Genomic DNA, 16,449 nt, shown 5'->3' on the forward strand with positions numbered 1-16,449 from the left:
TGAATCTTCAAGATCATATTCCTTGTCCACCAGTGACAGATCATTCAAGAGTATAACAAACCTGTCATATAAGTTAGTTAATAACTCATCACTTTTTGAGTCAAAGTGCTCATACTCTTGAGTGAGTATAGTCCTCATGTTCTTCTTGATTGCACCAGTTCCCTGGCATCTTGTCTCCAAAGCATCCCATATCTCCTTTGCAGTCTTGCAATGAATTACCCTATTTGACATGACATTATCAATGGCACTATGCAGCAAATGCCTTACCTTTGCATCTTTGGCAATGGATGAGATATCTTCAGCTGTATACTCACTTTTCTCCTTTGGTATGGTCTTTGCTGGTTGATCTGCAACTACAACAGAGAGCTTGGTTGGCTTATGCGGTCCTTCATTAATTCTGTCAAGGTATTCTGGATCTGTAGCTTCCAGAAACATAGCCATCTTCACTTTCCATATGGGGTACTCAGAAGGTCTCAGTATGGGAACCATAATAGTCTCATATCGACTGTGGATTTGAGTGTTTTTGGTTTCTTCAGTTTTGGTGGGCTTGGTTGGATTTTCTGCTTCTTTAGACATGATTGTTTGGATCTTTACTGTATGTGTGTTAACATATAGGCTCTGATACCACTTGTTAGGTCACACAACACTGTAGAAGGGGGTTGAATACAGTGTAAAATACAATCAAATCGATTTCGAACACAAGTAACAGTAAACAGATATATTCGATATAATAAACTCTGTTATAATGGAACTGTTCTCTCTCAGTGATGAACAAATAGCACGAGAGCTACTAGGTACAATGTATGAACATATAGTGTAAACCTATGTCTGTGTTTATATAGTACACAGTTACAAGATAACTTCTAATTGATATGGAATATAATTCTGTCTCCTAAAATATATCAATCAGATATCTTATACAAGTCTTTAAGTCCTCTAACTCTTTACATGCATATCTTCTTTTGTATTAGTCTCGATCTTCTTTCCTGTAATCAGCTTCCTTCCTTTACTGTTAGTCCTCCCGTACTTAAGTTCTGATTTCCATCTTCTGATATTTATCTTCTGATAATTTAAGTTCTGATATCCTTAAGTTCTGACTTCCAGTAAGTACTGATTCCAGTAAGTACTGATATTTCCTGTTTTTTAAGATCTGAAAACTAAAAATGAAACATATTAGACATGACATCTCAAATATATCTAACAAAGTTGAATAACTTGAGTCGGAGATTCAGTTTCATCTTCAAATATTTTCTGATCATTAGTTATCAAGACACTTGACACATCCACAACATGTCCTTGACTCGGCTTTAATAATTTTCTCTGCATCATTTCCAGCTCATAAGTTTTAAAAATATCATATAAAACCTCCAAAGTTATTCTCCCTAGATCTCTCCCTTCTCTTATTACAGAGATCTTTTATTCTAAATGGTCAGGAAGAGTGAGCAAGAATTTTAGGTTGACCTTCTAAGCTTCATAGAACTTTTCATGCAGCTGCAAGTGATTTATCAATTTATTGAACCTTTCAAAAACATTGGTGATGCCTTCTTTAGGTTTAGCCATGAAACCCTCATATTGTGATATCATAATTTTTCTTTGGTTTGACCTCACTTCCTCGGTACCTTCACACAGAATATGTATCTTCTTTCAGATCTGTTCGGATGACCCACCGTTGATAATATTGGTGTACATGACATTGTCAAGAGATTCAATCCGAATGAGTTGCAAGCTATTGTCAAGTGAGACTTTCTCCTTTTCTGGTTCAGTATATGTAGATGGATCCTTAGGAACAAACTGACCGGGAATGACCATATCACATTCAGTTACCTTAGGTACCCTCACCATAAGAATGAAGGGTCCATGCTTGAGAATGTCAAGATATAGTGGATGAGCCATCCTGATGAACAACATAATTTTCTTCTTCCATTGAGTGCAGTTTACTTTGTCAAAGACATGAATCTTGATACTGCTAAGTTTTTGTGCACTCATACTTCCAAGATCTAATATGTTTAATTTCAGATTTTACTCTGATACAACTTATTAGGTATGAAGTGCAACACAAAGAGAGGTGAATGTGTTTTCTTAATTTTCTTAATTTTTATTATCTTTGAAATAAAGTTTAGAGTTTAGGATGTGGAACTTAAACAACTAGATATGAATATGTAGTGATAATTAACTCAAAGTAAAAGACACAAGCAATTATCAAAACTCACTTGATTTATATTAAATCAAATTAGTTGTGCTACAAATCCGTGTTCTTGAATAATAAGAACTCGGATACTTCTCTTGAGAGAATACAAGATTTCTAGATCTATTTATTACCTTTAAACAAAGGACCCGTGACATGTTTTATAAAATAACAAGCACAATTTAAAGGAATTGCACTAAAATAGACTAACATATTTTCTAAAGCTAATTTTTCTATTTCTATTTGAAGTACAGCAAATCTGCATATAATCTTCTAGGTCTGTGACCCTCCTTTGTCCGGTTCATCTTGGCCCTTGATCTTGCACTACAAAGCTGCATTTGTAGACTTTCCATTTCAGTGAGAAAATGGTTTGTTAGCTGATAATATTGAATCTTCAAGTTGATTGTATTCTCTAAATTTGAGTTCTTATCAAGATATTCATTACGGTGTAGAGATGTTTCATGTTGATATGTAGAATGACTTATCGATATCTCCAGTTTTCTATATGCAATTTGGCTTGTCGACATCTCCATTTCTCTACAAGCGATTTTGCTTGTCGACATCTCCACTTCTCTACATACAGTTATGACTTGTCGACATCTCCACTTATCTACATGACGTTCTGACTTATCGATATCTCCGCTTCTCTACATGCATTTTTGACTTGTCGATATCTCCACTTCTCTACAAGTTATTCTGACTTCTCGATAGACATCTATATACATCTTGATTTGTGACTTGTAGATATGTGACCTAGAACATTTTTCCAAAAAATAACATTATTCAATTCCAAGCTTCTACACTTTTCTCTGAGACATGATCAGACTTGATCTTCTATTAGAGTTTATTCCTTAGCTTGATGGTTGTTCATAGAAAAATCTCCATATATAATCTCCTTAATGCTTTTATAGACTCAAGAAATACAATTGAAAAATATCAAATGAATATAATACAACTAAATCTTATGGTTGTCAAAGTGATATAGTCTTGTTATGTAGAGGCATGTCTTGCACAACTATATATATATTCAACACTCAAAAGAAAACCCCCCTTAAAAAGAGAACGAGAGAACCTTTTTTTAAAATTAATTTAAAATTTTAAAAATGTGTAAATATTTTTTTTATTTTCATAGTGCTTCCATAAAATTAATTACAAACAACAATTTGTTTTAAATTTTCAAAAAATCATGAAAACGGTTTAGAATCTACTTTTGCATCTCATAAATTTTAAGAATCTGTTTTTGAATCTCATACATTATAAGAATCTATTTTTGAATCTCATGAATTTTGATTTAAATCTTGATTTTAAAATTTATGTAATGACTATTATAATATTAATGAATAAATATTTCTTAAAAATCAGCTAAAAATATTTAAAATCTTGTTTTAGATGAAAGATTCTCTTGTTCCCTTTTTAAGAGGGTTTCTTTAGAACCTTAATCTTTCTCTCTCTCTCTATATATATATATCTTATCTCACTGTAAATATTCTTATAAATAGTTACTTGGTGATCAAGGAGCGTGTTCCTAAAATTTAGGAATTTAAGTCCTACTTCAACTTTGACTTTGCTCTTATACTACTGAACCTTAAAACTCATCAACTACATGAACCTCGTCTGTTCCCCGCCTCATAGTCTGCTGAATCTCCTGAATCTCTTAGAGATATCGAGTGTCTAGGTTGTATTAATCCAATTAAGTATTGAATTATAGTTTGATTAAATCTTTCTAAACCTGAAGTTTTACTAAGTGATTAGAGTTGGTATTTTTTATTTCTAGATGGCGTAGTATAAACCCTTGTTTTTGTATAATAGTGCGATTTATGAGGATTGTAGTATTGTTATTCTTTTTTAAAAATGGATATTATATTTTATGAAATTGTTAATTCATGGGGGCGTAATGGATGGCTTCTTTTTGTGCCTTCAAGAGTCAGTTTTTTGCTTTCAAGAAGTAATATATTCCAATGGATGATCGTTACAGTATACCACAAATTTGTTTCGACTGATTAATATGATTTCATATACGCTAATGTTGTTAGTATTTGTGCTTGTGACTAGTGGTGGTTGTTTTGCTTGAATTTCTTCGTTAGTCATGATCGATTATTTAATTGGATCTTAAAACCGTTTGTGTATAAGCAACTTGCCCTAATACCAATTGTTAGGCCTTTAAGCAAACTTTAGAGGGGGTGAATAAAGTTATAACAATAAATTTGAATTAAAACTGAAGGTATGAAGAACAGTTTATATATTAGTAAATAAAAACTGTTTACAAACTTTCTCAAAGGATGAACAGATATCCTCGAGAGCTACTAGGTTACATGAATGATAAAACGTTAATCAACACAAATAGTGTAAACCTAATATGTGCTTATATACTGCACGGTTACACAATCAACCTAATTGGTATGATATACATGAATAAGGAATCCTAATATGTATCCAACTATTGATTGCTACAAATAAGTAAAATCCTACACCGACATATCTTTTACAAATCATATCGTCTAAATAAAATGAATCTCTTACTTAAATCCAGTTTTGATAGATGTTGATAGACACATACTAATGATAAACTTTGATCTGTCAAATACTGATATGGTGATAAACTCTGATATCTTTCAGTAATCGATTTTGAAGACAAACTTTGATAGTAGATGTTGATATCATCAATTATATCTAACAACGACAAGGATGCTACGATGACCGTTGTACAAGAAGATGATGATGAAGAATAAGTATTGATGACGGAGTCCATAAAGGTATTTTGAAATTAAAGGAGAAAGAATAAATCTATCAAGAATCAAGGAATGATCTGGGCTCCGAGGAAGCCTCCCCGGACCCCTTAGGGCACGCCATGTGTTATACAGCCACACTAGATGGCCGCTCCGCAATGCGAAATAGATAAATATAGAAGATTAACAAGGAGGTTGCTCTCATAACTAAAATGGGAAGTGAATAAAACATAAAGATTACACATGTGAAAAGGAGGAGTCCCTAGAGGAGCTCCACCCTTCAGGGCGCGCCCTGAGTAGAAAAAGAGGTGATAGGTCCATATTATTGCATATTATTCCTATTTTATGTCTATTTTCATGATTTTATTAATAAATAAATTATTTTAATTTGTTTTTTAGAAAAATAAATAAAATCAAATTTTGAGCAGGAAAGGTGAAAAAGGCAAGGAGGTGGTGAATACTTGAAGCTAAAGAAATTCAAATTCTTATTGGAGAAGAAAAGGAAATATATATATATATATATCCTAAGCAGAATTTGATATTCCAAGACCCAAGCTCTCATATTTTCTCTATATATATGGGTCTCCCCTCTTGTATTTTACACACCCAACACCCAACAACAAGAACACCAATCTAGAGTTAGAATTTTGTTAGTTATTTATTTTTGCTCATCTTTTTATCATTTGCAGCTAAATTTATTCCCTATGATGAAGATGAATTTAATTTAATTACTTTGATATCTTATTGTTCCTATTATTTAATTCTCATAATTTTTCTTGGTGCTTAATTGTTCAATTGACAAAGTGATTTTGATATATTATTGTTACATGATTTATTTTTCATAGCCTCCATGAAGTTTTTATGGGTGATTATTAGATAATAAGTTTCATAGTATATGTTTCTCTCATTAATTGATATACGTTATTTTTGTGAAGAAAAGATAATGATTTTAGGGCGACTTGATATTAATTGTGATTGATTACAGATTCAGAATTCCTAACGCGTTTTTGATCTCGCAAGGGAATACTGGATAAAGTAGATGAAGTAGTTGAAGAAGTTTTTGTTAAGGAGAAAGTTGAAGAAGAAGCTCTTATCGAAATGGGAAAACCAGTTACAAATCTGAAGTATTTGATGGACTATTCTAAGCCGAAGATCAATGATATTCAGTCTAGCATTATCTGTCCAACCATCACGGCTAACACCTTTGAAATCAAGTCGAGCACGATTCAGATGATACAGAATTCAGTTCAGTTGATTTCATCGAGATCTGTGACACTTTCAAGTTCAATAGAGTTACTGAAAATGCTATAAAGTTAAGGTTTTTCCCATTCTCTCTGAGGGATAAGGCTAAGTGTTGGTTGCAAGCTCTACCACCAGGCTCTATTACTACTTGGGAAGATCTGGCTCAGAAATTTCTCACTAAATTCTTCCCTATGGCGAAGATTGCTGCAATCAGGAATGCTCTTACTCAATTTGTGCAGCAATCTGGAGAATCTTTGTGTGAAGCTTGGGATCGCTACAAGGAGATGCTTAGGAAATGTCCTCATCATGGGATTCCTGACTGGATGATCATTAACTGCTTTTATAATGGGTTGGGTGCAACTTCCAGACCCATGCTTGATGCAGCATCAGGTGAAGATGATGAAGGTGATGAACAGTTGCAGTTTTTGAATGCTTCTCCTTGGAAGCAAAGGCTGGATATGCCTTTTGAATCTCTTGGACTGAAAAAGCTGAAGAAGTCTCCAAAGCGCCTCAAGCCATCTATTGAGGAAGCTCCTACACTCGAGCTTAAACCATTTCCTGAATACTTAAGGTATGTTTTTTAGGTGATGCATCTACTTTGCCTGTTATTATTGCATCTGATCTTTCAGGAAGTGGTGAGGAAAAGCTCTTGAGAATTCTGAGAGAGTTCAAGTCGGCAATTGGTTGGACTATAGCATATATTAAGGGAAATAACCCTTCTTATTGTATGCATAAAATTCTTCTAGAGGAAGGAAGTAAGCCGACTGTTGAGCAACAGAGAAGGCTGAATCCGATCATGAAAGAGGTTGTAAAGAAGGAAATTCTCAAGTGGCTAGATGCAGGGATCATCTATCCTAATTCTAATAGTTCTTGGGTGAGTCTAGTTCAGTGTGTGTCGAAGAAAGGAGGTATAACAGTTGTTTCTAATAAAAAGAATGAGCTCATTCCTACTCGAACAGTCACGGGATTGAGAGTTTGCATGGATTATAGGAAGCTGAACAAAACCACAAGGAAGGATCACTTCCCTCTTCCGTTTATTGATCAGATGCTTGACAGGTTGGCTGGGCATGAATATTATTGTCTTCTAGATGGCTATTCGTGTTATAATCAGATTTGCATTGCTCCAAAAGATCAGGAAAAAACTACCTTCACTTGTCTATTTGGTACTTTCGCCTTCAAAAGAGTTTCCCTTGGGTTGTGTGGTGCACCTACCATATTTTAGAGATGCATGATGGCTTTCTTCTCTGACATGATTGGTCAGAACGTGGAGGTGTTCATGGATGATTTTTCTGTGTTCGGGGATTCTTTCGACGAGTGTTTGCAAAATCCTGGCACAATTCTTAAAAGGTATGTTGAGACCAATCTGGTTCTCAACTAGGAGAAATGTCACTTTATGGTGCAAAAGGGCATCATTCTTGGGCACAAGGTCTCTAGTAAAGGTCTTTAGGTGGACAAAGCCAAGGTCGGGGTAATTAAAAACCTTCCTCCACCAATTTCAGTTAAGGAAGTCCGCAGCTTTTTTGGTCATGTGGGTTTCTATCGGCGGTTCATCAAGGACTTCTCTAAAATCTCTAAACCCTTATGCAATCTTCTAAAGAAAGATGTCCCCTTGAAGTTTGATGACGAGTGCCTAGCTGCTTTTGAGAGTTTAAAGAAGAGTTTGATTATGGCACCTGTCGTAACTACACCTAATTAGGATGAGCCATTTGAAATGATATGTGATGCAAGTGACTATGCAGTTGGAGCAGTTCTTGGGAAAAGGAAGAAAAATATATTTCATGTGGTCTACTATGCTAGTAAGACCCTCAATGGTGCTCAACTGAACTATACAATTACTGAAAAAGAACTATTGGCCATTCTCTACGGTTTTGAGAAGTTTCGATCTTATTTACTTGGGACGAAGGTGACAGTTTTCACTAATCACGCTGCGATTCGATATCTCGTCTCGAAGAAGGACTCAAAGCCTAGACTGATTCGATGGGTTCTTTTACTTCAGGAATTTGAGTTGGAGATCATGGATAGAAAGGGTACTGAGAATCAAGTTGATGATCATCTCTCTCGTTTAGAAGATCCAAGTGCGACTTCACAGGATAAGACATTGATAAATGAGTCTTTTCCCGATGAACAGCTGTTTGGGGTGCAAGAGGAAGAACCGTGGTTCGCAGACATTGTAAACTACCTTGTGAGCAATATTATACCTTCAGACTTGTCTTCTGCTTAAAAGAAGAAGTTCCTTCACGAGGTGAAGTGGTACATGTGGGATGAGCCATTTGTTTCACAAGGAGCTGACCAAATCATCAAGAGATGTATTCCGTACAGCGAAACAGGGGGAATCTTGCGAGACCGTCATTCGACTGTTTATGGAGGCCACTATGGTGGAGAAAAGACAGCAACACATATCCTTCAAGCAGGATTCTTCTGGCCTATATTGTTTAAGGATGCGCATCAGTTCATTTTAAAGTTTGATCGATACCAGTGTATTTGTAATATGTCTAAGAGGGATGAAATGCCTCTTAATGTGCTTCTCGAGGTTGAGGTCTTCGATGTTTGGGGGATTGACTTCATGGGGCCATTTGTCTTATCCTGCAATAATCAGTATATCTTGTTGGCGGTTGATTATGTCTCGAAATGGGTGGAAGTCAAGGCTTTGCCGATGAATAATGCGAAGGTAGTGCTTAATTTTCTCCACAGGCATATATTCATAAGATTTGGGACTCCAAGAGTCATAATCAGTGGCGAGGGTCGCATTTTTGCAATCGCAAGTTCATGCTATGATGCAGAGATATAATGTAAATCATTGCATTGCTACAACCTACTATCCTCAGACTAATGGTCAAGCTGAGGTATCTAACAGAGAGATCAAGAAAATTCTAGAGAAAGTTGTATGTCCATCAAGGAAGGATTAGTCTTTGAAGCTGGATGAAGCTGTTTGGGCGTATCAGACAGCGTACAAGACTCCACTAGGCATGTCACCGTTTCAATTAGTTTATGGTAAAGGATGTCATTTGCCTGTGGAGCTAGAGTACAAAGCATATTGGGCTTTGAAGATATTGAATCTTGATATGGATAAAGCTGGTAAGAAAAGAATGCTTCAATTGAATGAACTCGATGAGTTTCGACTTCAAGCGTATGAGAACAACAAAATGTACAAGCAGAAAGTCAAGAGGTGGCACGATAGGGGTCTAGTTCTCAAATCATTTATATCGGGGCAATAAGTTCTTCTGTTCAACTCCCGTCTCCATCTTTTTCCTGGAAAGTTGAAGTCAAGTTGGTCAGGGTCGTTTGTTGTCAAAACTGTGTTTTCACATGGAGCGGCGGAGATTTTTTAGAATGATTTGGGCCAAGCATTCAAGGTAAATGGACAGTTTTTGAAGCAAAACTATGGAGATACAGCAAACCGCAAGGTGGTTAGTGCTGTTTTATTATCCACTTGATCTCGGGATTCTACGTCAAGCTAGCAACGTAAACCAAGAACTTCCTGGGAGGCAACCCAAGCTTGTTGTGCATTAGTAGGAGTTTGAAGAAAGAAAAATCAAGAAGAAAACACAAAAAAAATCAGAAAAGCAGAAAAAATAGGACAGTTTTGGAAGAAGCATGGCGCGCCTATGCTGCCAGGGAGGGCGACCGCGCTGAAAGTCCAGAGAGTGAGCGCGCCCGGGCTGGTATGCAGGGTGGCCGCGCTGGTTTAACAGTAGTACGGCGTGCCCGCGCTGCCAGGCGGGGCGGCCGCGCTAGGTCCTTGTACCCGAAAAAAATAAATTAAAATAGCAGAAAATACACACAAACACAAAATCACCCTGATTTTGGTCTTCCACTACCCTAATTCTACTCCAAATCAATTTCTAAACCTACCCATTACCCCCACTAACCCACAATCACAAACCACTTCTAATTCTAAACCTTAATCTCTATATATATACATAGAATTCCATACACCCATCTTTACCACATTCATAATTCTCAAACACATAATTCTATCTATACACTATATTATTCTCTCTTATTTGAATTCAATGGCACCAAAGAGGCAACGAACTCAATTTATCGGCAGTACCACCGATTCTTCGAGTGCTGGAGGTGTGAGGCCTAAGTTTGCTACTATGGAGACTGAAGCGGAGTATGAGAGGCTGTTGACAAAGTTGATAGTAAAGGAGAGGGGTTTTCTGCCATCGGGTAAGGATGGTAAGCTTTTAGAGATGATTCTGGAGATGAGTTGGATATCTTTTTGTGAGGCACCCGTTGATAATACCATGAGTTTTGTTCGTGAGTTCTATATGAACGCGAAGGCAGATAAGAATGGGTACTCGGTGGTTCGGGGTTTGACTGTGGACTATACTGTGGAGGCTATTCATCGGGTGATTAACCAGTCCGAGAGACAGCCGGGTCAGGATGATTGGGTGATGAAGACCGGGGAGGATTTTAACTTGGACTTGATTATTGCTACGTTGTGTGTTCCAAAGACTCACTGGAAGTTCTAGAGGGGCACAAATGAGTATGCCACTTTCCCTGCCTCGTGCATGAACAAGTTTGCACGTCCATGGAATTCTTTTATTTGTGCAACCATCATACCATCTTCTCACGTGCATGATATTACTATGGATCGTGCACGGTTATTGTGGGGGATTCTACAGGGAGATTATGTGGATCTCGGGTTGGTGATTTATCAGGGTATTCTGAGGTTTTTACGTGGGAGCACTACGGGTTCTATTTCCTATGCGTCGATTGTGACGAAGCTTTGTGTGGCAGTTGGAGTTCATTGGCCCGCACACGAGCAACTTCAGTTGCCGAGCGCTCCCATCGACAATTCCATGCTTTTGAGTATGCAGGAGTGGTACGGTGGGAAGCCGGATGAAAAGGGGCTTGGTTACACATATGATCACTTGCCAGGTGGACGCCCAGCTGATCAGACATATGCTGGTGGTTCGACTCAGACGAGCAGGGCAGCATGGAGATATCATTTGGGTGAGACCGGTCCTTCACAGCCGTAGCGGCAGTAGCAGGAAGCAGAGGACAATGTTGGTTTGGGTTCAGCGCAGTATAGGCACTTGGCAAGGCGGATGGATGCGATGCATAACATCCATAGTAGGTTTGCACATGATCTCACTCAGGCGTTGGGGATAGCATTTAGAGCCACGGGAGTTGATATCAAGTGGCCAGTATTTGGTGAGGATTCTGTGTACCCGCCTCCTGACACTCCACCTGCGGAGGGTGATGACCATCCTGATTCCGAGTAGGTATGCCTGATTCCTTACTATTACCTTCACTGAGGATAGTGAAAATTTTAAGTTTAGGGGTGGTAGTTAAGGAATATATTTGTGTAAGTCCATATAGTTTGCATATTCATGTTAGTTTAATTCATATAGTTTGCATATTTGTCATGTAGTTTTTCAGTTTTTTTTTATTTTTGTTTATTTGTTATCATGTTAGTATGTTGCATGTAGTTGCATTTGCATTATAGTATAATCCCTTAAGTTTGCTTTTCCGATTGATTTGTGATATTGATGCTAGTGTAGTGATGTCGTATAGAGGGATGTTAAGTCCTAACGAATTGATTTGCATGCTAGAACAAGAAAAAAAATCATTAAGTCTTATAGGTTGCTTGCGTGCTAGATCATGATCATGTCTCGTTTGTTTGTTGAGGTTAATTGTTTATATTTAGAATTTAGGATATTCTCTTAATGATAAAATAACATGGATTTTTAAAATTGGAGAAAAATATTGGATTTCATTGCTAGTTGTTGTGGCTAGGTGTTAAATGGCTAGTAGCCTGCTCATATTTATATGAGTAGACTAGGGTTGAGCGAGATGGGGCGAAACGCACTCGTTCAGAAATTGTTGAAAAAAAAAGAAAACAAAATATAAAAGACAAAATATATATATATATATATTGATGCATAATTGATCATGAGTGGGCTCTTTAATACTCGATTTATTAAGTTCTTAGGGGACTTTGTGCCTAGTGACCTAAGGCTTTTATAGTCCGGGATCCGCTAACCTAACGCTCGCTACATGGGTATTATTGTATAAGTCTTTTGTGGACCTCACTCATTGCACGATCAAATAAACATGTTTGTGTTTGTTTATGTGTTATCAATAAAAGCATGAATCCTTGTATAACTCCAATAAAATTGAAGTGTTATTGGTCATTTTGAGTTTAGTGTATATTCTTTTTATAACCTTGTGATTTCCTTGATGACTACTGAGTTATGGTTATTGATCTAGTTACGATAGTATATATGTTAAGCAATTGCGCACACACACGTTTCTGGTTTGTGGGATTTGATTGATCTTTGTGCATCTAATTGAATTTTTTGAGATGTTGCTCATTGGTTGGTTTAGTTATTCTGAGGGGATCGTTGCATTCATGTAGTTGCATTCATGCATTTTTATTTCTTGTTCTTTGAGTCTGTTTATGCTTGAGGAAAAACATCGATTCAAGTTTGGGGGTGTGTTAAGTGGCATTTATGTCCACTTAGAATGCTTCATAAAGTCTTGAATTGATGTTTTGTACTCGAGTTGTTTGTGTTTTTGATGTGTTTTGTACTATTTTTGCATTTCAGGGCATAGTTGAAGGAAGGATGAGATTTAGCATTGTTTTGGTGCTAAATTGGTGTTAGGAAGGTGCCTCGAATGTTCGCCTGTTGATCGCCATCAAAAACCAGCAAATAAAACAAAAGCATGAAGTTTTTCCAGAAGGTCAGCACGCCCGCGTTGTGTTAGCGCGCGCCCGCGCTAGGTTGTCAGAGATACAGCGCGCCCGCGCTGGGATAGCGCGCGCCCGCGTCGGGTCATTTACCAGGAATTTTTTTTTGATTAAAAGATTGATTTGCTGGGCTCTTGGACGATTTGGACTGCTATATAATGACTATCTAAAAATGTTTTTCATATCAGAGACTAAGGAAAAGACGGTGAGAAGACCTAGGAGAACAAATACAACGAAGGCGAAGAGGATCTAGTTTATTCTTGTGATTCTTTGTTTAAGTTGTAATCTTGGATGCTAGTTTTCTTGTTTGTTGAACCTATTAATCTTGATTACGTACTTTGATTATTATTCAGTTTTATAAAGACCTAGTTAATTATACCATGCTTTCGTCGGAACCCACGGTGATGATGAGTTTGGTTATGAACTAATCGTTGTCGTGGGGTTCTAACGGATTTACTTATGGATTTTACTAGTTAAATTGTTTCGATATCTTAGTGTGTGGTAATTGTATGATATCCTAGTTTTGGTTGTGCTTATTCGTCTTATGAGCGTCGCAAACTTATAAGATAGCGTGTTAATCTCTATTGAAGCGAGAGTAAATTTAGAGGTTTAGAACTTGTCATGCTAGCATAGGTTCATGTATTTATTATGCATGATTCGTAGGTAATTTTAACCATCTTACTTGCCCTATATAATCACGATAGATAACTTGCGCATTAAACCTTTATGTTGTCAAATTCTATAGACATATAGGGTCTCAACATAATTGGTATCGATTCAGCTTCTATCTCTTTGTGGATATCTGGTAGTAGGGTATTCGTACAACAAAGTTGGCGTTTACTAGTTTCGTGTTGTCTGATTAGTTTTCATCACCATTGCATGATAATATTATGAATAATGACTTTGAATGAAGTAGTAACGAAGTTAGAATCCCATGTTTTTCTCATATAGTAAATCAAACTCTTTAATCTCTTAGTTAATTGCATGTTAGTTAATATCTTAGTTATAAACAATCTTAATTTGTTATTCGTCTTAGCATTGAATAATAACCATACCATCGTTGCATAAGTACATTAATTGAAATTAACCTAAACCAGTCTCTATGGGAACGAACTAGAAAGAATTTTATATTAGTTGTGAACGCGTATACTTGCATGAATATTAGCGCGTGTTTTCGTCCTAACAATTACAATTTATCTAATTAATCTTTTTTATTACAACAGGCATCGATCTAACAAAATCTCATATTTAGTACGATTATTATTGACTTATGAAGACGTGATATAAACTGGTATCATTAAGAAAAATGTACGCCATTTTGTTATGTTGTGTATATTATAACATGTCTCGGCCTAACAAAGCGTGATACAAAATGAGCATTAATTATGAATAAATTTTTTTTATTATAGTTCATGCTTTTCTTAAAAAATATTCCTATTAAATTTTTTAAAGAATTTTTTAGGGCCACTGCCCAGCGCGGCTTTATCAACTAGTCTTTATATTTATAAAGGAAAACCTCTGGGAGCTCTAGAACGTCTAAAAATTATTTATCTATTTTTCTAGAGCTCATATATTTTAATTCAATAAAACTAAATTTCCTTTATACATTCAAATTGATAGGGAATATAATAAATAATTAGAAGTCAATCCTATTTAGAATTTATTGAATCGAATTAATAGGGAAAATAATAAATATTTAGAAGTCAATCATTGATATGGATAGAAAATACATCCTAAAGACACATTAAATGTCACATTAATTACACTTGGGCTTCTATTCTAAAGTCCAGTGCAGACCTGTCTGGTCCAAGCTCATAGCAGACCCAAGACGTCCCATGTAGTCAAGGCCCACCAATAGAGGTCGACAAGGTACACGAACACGAGCTGTTCACGGACTGGGTCCAATACGGCTGGAAGAGCAGAGACATGTGTCCTAAACGAACCCAAATTCCTACACAAAAGGTTCTGGAGTTCCTTTCCTTATAGGACTCCTAATCACCATCTAAGTAGGAGACTTATCCACCAAGTCTCCCAACACAAGTCTAACCCTAGACTTACCTCTATATAAAGGGATCTACCCCTCAATCTAGAACAATGTTTTTAGCTTGATTCTCTACCACACAGAGATACGTAGGCATCTTGCAAGGACCGATAGTCCTGAACGCAAAAGCATACATTAAAGATTGAAGCTCACAAACTCTAGCATTAATTACTAACTCACTCGAGTTTTTATTCCATAACATTTCGCGCCGTCTGTGGGAAGACTACAACAACCATGGTGAACATATGGAGCAAAAACAATAGTGGAACAGACACTCCTGTCCCATCACAAACAATCGCATCAGTGGTAGAGATACCACCGCACTCAACCTATGCCTCCACCCAAGGAGGAACCCTGGTAGGGGAAACCGAGGCTCAGCCACAAGGGACGAATCCCCCGACTCCTCAAGGGACGAATCCACAATTTCAGCAGCTACATGTACCTGTGAATCCTCAACTATCAGGTAAGAGTACTTAACAATCGTGACCACTAACCCCCCTTACGGGATGCCTTTATACCCCGAGGTTGGAGGATGTGGACACTCTAATAGGAACGAAGCACAAGGACGGATGCCCCAATATATATGTGGTTTGGCTCCTATTCCAGAGGACCGAGACTTCTCTGGACCATATTCTGGTAGAGACTTTGAATCATCAGACGACGAGGTTGCTCCAAGAAGGAGGCATGTTGGTAAAGAGTCGATGCCTAGTACTAACCAGCGGCCTAGAAGCACTCAAGGGACGATTACCCAAGATGTCCAGGAGAGGTCCAGGGCTCATGAAGCTGAGATCCAGAGGCTGAAGTGCGATCTAGAGGTGCACCTAACCCCAAGACCTCTATTTGCTGTGAGGAAAAGAGATCTTCCTCCAATCATAGACCTGGACGGTTCAATACCAAGAAGGGTTGTTGCCCCAAGGGATGATCCAAGTGATTTGATGCTCCTAAGAGATCTTGATAATCTAAACCCACCATTCACTGAAGAGATAATGAATGCCCGTATCTCAAGAAAGTTCAAGATGACCACCATCAAAGCATATGATTGTACTAGCGACCCTGCTAATCATGTCAGGACATTCTCTAATGCCCTATTATTACAGCCCATGAATGACGCTGTTAAGTGTCGGGCCTTTCCTCAAACCTATCGGGTATGGCTCAAAGGTGGTACAACCGTATGCCCCCAAACTCTATTGGATCCTTTAGGGACTTGAGCCAATCTTTTATCAAGCAATTTATTAGTGGCAGAGTATGCAAGGATAGTTTGGCTTCCCTCATGGGCATAGTCCAAAGAGCAAAGGGGTCCCTAAGAGACTACCTGAACCGATTCACGAAGGAGGCTTTGAAGGTCCCTGATCTTGACGATAAGGTAGTTATCATATCCCTACAGCAAGGGACTAGAGACGAGTTCTTTAAGATATCCATGGCCAAACGCCCTCCTGAAAGCATGTTGCAGCTCCAGGATAGGGCCGGAAAGTATATCAAGGTGGAGGAAAGTATGAAGAAGACAGTTGTGAGTAATGAGCCTGCTGGAAACAAGAAACAGAAAACGGATCAG

The 16,449-nt window shown here is 37.4% G+C and overlaps 1 non-coding gene across 1 annotated transcript; it reads right to left on the minus strand.

Moving 5' to 3' along the window:
* Positions 1-6,359: 6,359 nt before the first annotated feature.
* On the minus strand, positions 6,360-6,466 carry LOC141709803 (small nucleolar RNA R71). The gene has a single exon (XR_012570361.1). It is a non-coding gene; the product is annotated as a small nucleolar RNA R71 (small nucleolar RNA).
* Positions 6,467-16,449: the final 9,983 nt, after the last annotated feature.

This window comes from Apium graveolens, chromosome 2 (genome assembly GCF_009905375.1).
Source record: "Apium graveolens cultivar Ventura chromosome 2, ASM990537v1, whole genome shotgun sequence".
NCBI classification, from domain to species: domain Eukaryota; kingdom Viridiplantae; phylum Streptophyta; class Magnoliopsida; order Apiales; family Apiaceae; genus Apium; species Apium graveolens.